At 32.4% G+C, this 4,559-nt stretch overlaps 1 long non-coding RNA gene across 1 annotated transcript in view; it reads right to left on the bottom strand.

The window, feature by feature from the left end:
• Nucleotides 1–201: 201 nt before the first annotated feature.
• Nucleotides 202–4,559, bottom strand: part of LOC113947935 — a 6,534-nt gene continuing 2,176 nt past the window's right edge. The window contains exons 2-3 of the long non-coding RNA XR_003527930.1: nucleotides 3,466–3,517; nucleotides 202–501 (exon numbers count right to left, since the gene is read on the bottom strand). This is a non-coding gene — a long non-coding RNA (uncharacterized LOC113947935). The remainder of the gene's footprint in view (nucleotides 502–3,465; nucleotides 3,518–4,559) is intronic.

Raw genomic sequence — 4,559 nt, 5'->3', positions numbered from 1 at the left:
ACTTGAAGCATTTGTAAAGAAATTTTAGGAAGACCAGGCTTTGTGTGTGCAGAATGAAAACTTTAACACATTTTAGTGACATTTTGAAATGCTACAAAATATTATTCCAGGAGAATAGTTATGAATATGTACCTAAACTGAAAAACTGTGTTGCATTCTCCAGAGATTTAGTCAAGAACAATAAGGTAGTGTAGAGATCTCTTGAGGAAATACTACAAATCAGCTTTAATCAGTTCAGAAGCAGTTGACATGTCTTTAGGTGAGATTTGAGTTTTGATCAAGTACATTCTCCTACACTATTTGTTTCTGTCACAGTGAGATGCCCAGGTCTTGGGATAGATCTGGTATTTCTAACCAAGGACAGATAAGGGTTAAAGGTTAGTTGCTTTGACCATTACCTGTTTTATAAACAAGTGCAGACAATATGTATGTGATTAAATTGTTAATCAACTCAGAATCAGGTAACTTCCCTTGCTGTTCACTGCAATCCATTTTCTTCATCTAGAGACAACATACGTGAAGGAGAAATTTAATAAATTACTTGTTAATTACCATTAGAGAACAACTCTAAAACAGATTTATTTTATTCTTTCACGTGTATGCATGTCAGTTCCTGTTGTTTAATATGAGCCATACTAATTAAGAAAATTGAATTACTTAGCAAATATTGATGAAAAATAAATATTAAATATGTATTTGGAAATTACTAAGAAATGGAGTTTCATTTAACAAATGTTCAGCTGTAAATATGTATTTATCATTAAATTCTAACTTGCTAATACTCGTGCTACTGAGAGTTAACAACAAATAATATGAATTGAGATGACCATAGGAAAATATAATTTTTCCACCTTCCAAGTAGTCTTCTATAATGGTAAGCATGGTGCATCATTTTATCTTTATTTCTCCATATAAAATATGATGTTTTTTCATAACAACTGTTAAACAGCTATTTTATCTTTTTCTTTAGTGCTAGCACAGAAAAAGAACTAAATAAAAGTGAAAATTTCATATAAAACGTACCTTAAAGTAATTGTTGATTCAAATAATAAATTGCCAAGAAGCTGAAAAAATAATTTGGATTTTAATTTCTATGTGATATAAACGTATATAGTTTAAAATCAGCAAACAGATGAGCTCTATCACACTGTACAGTGTTTAGTTTTTAAAAGCATCTAACAGTATGTTTCTGGTAAATACTTCTCTTCCAAATATTTGTCTTTTTCTGATATTCCTTAGAGTTTGTCTGATCAACTTTTTTACAGTATTACTATGTTGCAATTGTTCAGTCTTAGAGGACAGTTTCAAGGACTTATTCTCTCAGAAGTAGATAGAAGAATAACTTGGAACCAACGTCACTTGAATGAGTGGGAAGCCCAAAGGAAGCAGTGGTTGAAGTGTATTTATATTCTCTACCTCTCCCAAAGTGCAGTCTTTCGAGGACAAAAGACCAGGTTCCATTAATGGTAAATATATCTTTCACAGAAGTTAAGCTGCACATGTAGGAATTTCAAGAATCTCTGAATTTCATGGCAGTATCTACATCTTAAGGTATATCTGCCTAACAATCTAAAACCTGTTGAGTGATCCATGGAAATTCCCTGCTATAACCAGGAACCTTCTTCAAAGGCAACAGGTACAAAGGTGTTGCCTTTGTTCAGGTGTTCAATTCAGGTGTCAACAGGGACTGGAGTTTATGCACAGGGACAGAATTTGTATGTAAGCATTCAGAAAACCAAATGCACCAGAAAGTATAAACACCCAAAGTACCAATTTTTACTAGTATGTACTTATAGTATCACAAAGCTTAATAAAAAAAAAAAAACTTTTTTAGAGGAGTGAAGTTTGAGTTCATATCACTGGTCTTTTAAAAAAATAATGTTTCTAAAGGTGTGGATTACTTTTCTCAACATTGGAGGAATATTGTTTATAGGAAACAATGTGTGCATGCATTTTTAATGTGATGTACTATCTAAATGTAATGTGATGTGATATACTACCTATATGCAATGCACAAGATTAGTACCAAATTTTCATTGATTCAGGAGCTTTACAAGCTCTGTAGGTAATTGATCCCTCCAATCAAAATAATGGTCTTCAAAACTGGCTTTGTTTCATCTTGAAAACAAGAGTCAGTGGTGTGATGAACACAACTGAAGAATGTTATGGTTTTTTTAAACCTAAAATGCACCTAGTTACCACAATCCTGGTGGACATCTTGAATAAAGAGTTTCTAATTTCCTAGATGTGAAATCTTAGTTTTATCGAAATTAATGAAATAACTTAGGTTAAGTTTAGTGGGGTAATAGGGAAAAGGGCTGAGCATTCATGTCAGATGTTAAACTAAGCACAAATAATTTCACAGAAAATAGAACTGTGTGCTTAAAAATGGACTTTGGAGATCACTAGTTCTGTAAATAGAATTTCATTTTTCTTAATCTCTCAGAAATATACAGTTAATCTGTATGCCATGTATTTCTGTACTTTTTATTTACATTATTACCTTAGAGCCTTTGCGAAAAACTGCTAGCCAATCACTTTAACTGTGTAGGAGTTTTACACTATAGTTAAATTCAAACAAAAGTCCAACAAATTAATATTTATTTCCAAATGCTCACACAATTATTGTCTGTGTCTAAAGATGAAAATCTTATCTACTGAATCATGTTCTTCTCCTTCCCAAAAAATAGCCTTTTAATAATGTATTTAGTGTAATCAATAGTGACAGAGACAATGTGCAAATAATTACTTAGAAGGAGAGTGCTATAATTTGAAGGCAGCATGTGTTTGTAAATTGTTCCATACCTCCTACCTCTATGCACCATCCAAATATTCCTCATCTCAGCAAGGTAACAACATGAAATATGTAATTTTATAGGAGTTGAGATGAGTTTTTCAGGTTCTTTCTTCTAAAATTACTTAATTGCAAGCATTTTCTCTGCCAGCTCAGATGCTCCCCTATGTTTCTTTTCTACTTCAACTCAGTCTTTGAAATCTGTTTAAAATCCTTTGAGTATAGACCCTTTGGTTTTTGGCAATAATATTTCATTTTATGCATGCTACAGTTTAATCTAATGCACGGTCATTTGTTGAAACCCAGGAAATATTTGTAACTTACCTTTATAATCGACAGTTATACTAATGGACATATTTTTCAAAATAGAAATTTAGGGTACAACAATTCTGGAGTCAATGTTTCTTACTAAAAGTTTTGTTGTCACGTCCAAAACATGTAACTGTCCTTGTCTGTATTTATAAAATGTGTATAATAATCAGAAGGAGCTTTCAGACATAGACAATCCAGCTGGCTGCCAAGACAAATTCCTATCATTATTGCTGATATCAATTACAATTTGCATGTGCAATCACTCAGGTCCTAATTCAACAGGTTTCTTCAGCAGGAGTCTAATTTTAAATACGTCAGTAGTCTTCAGAGGGGTAACTCAACTATTTATACATAGTTACCTGCTGAAGTGCCTTAGTATAGCTGCTCTAGAAGGAGACGAATATTTGGAACCTGAGAAATGAGGGAACAATAATAAAAGAAAATATTTTAGTTGTACAGATTTTACCACTCTGTTGCTAAAACACTGTTTCCAAGGGCCACAAAAGGGGATATATCACTGCTTAGTCTGCAACATTACCCTGAGCATCCTTTACCTGCTGATTTCACCTATTCCTGAAGTTGGAATCCTGCAGGTTAGAATATTTATTTGTGCTTTATATCTTTCACAGCAACAGTTTAAGTATTTCTTCACATGTCACTCCTATCATCTAATGGTAAAAAACTTTTCCAATTATTGGAATTGTTATTCAGCCCCTATGTAAGGAATAAGACTATATGAAAACAAAGGGAAGGAGGCAATCTGTTTCAATACACACATCACCTACAGTTTACCTTATTATTATTATTATTATTATTATTATTATTATTATGTGGAATGACTGTATACACATAAATAAAACACTGTGATTAGACAAAATAGAAGGCAAACAAGAAGACAGAAATAATAATGCTTAAAGACAAAGAGAATTATCAGAGAATATAACCTCTTTCTTTGAAAGTCCCACTTCTGGGCAAGAGAGTAATGCAAAAATCACTACAGGTTTCTTCAGAAGGAAAAGATTTTGCTCAAGCTGACAACAAGAGACGGATATGAATCTCAAGCAGACAAACACAGAAAGCATATTACAGAAGTATAATCTGTTTCTCTTTTTTTTTCTTCTCCAGGAAATATCAATAACTAGGATGACTGGAACTTACTAAAATTTGAACAGTTAAAACCTAGATATGAATAGAATATATATAGGTCGTTTGGGCTTTTTTTACCCTACATGATGTACTTTTTTGGGGATATCGTTTGGGGTTTTTTTACATTTGAAATTGGACTCTGTTTACTGTTTTGTGATTCAAATAGAATGTAATCCAGGAAAGGTACTAAACATGTTAGTAATCTGTATGCAGAGGCGAAAAAGAAAAGGAAGAAAGGAAGAAAGGAAAAGAAAGAAAAGAAGAAAGAAAGAAAGAAAGAAAGAAAGAAAGAAAGAAAGAAAGAAAG

Source organism: Corapipo altera, unplaced genomic scaffold, assembly GCF_003945725.1.
Source record: "Corapipo altera isolate COAL_440 unplaced genomic scaffold, ASM394572v1 2, whole genome shotgun sequence".
NCBI lineage: Eukaryota > Metazoa > Chordata > Aves > Passeriformes > Pipridae > Corapipo > Corapipo altera.
The sequence above is the reverse complement of the archived record's forward strand: the minus strand, read 5'-3'. Positions and strand labels throughout refer to the sequence as shown.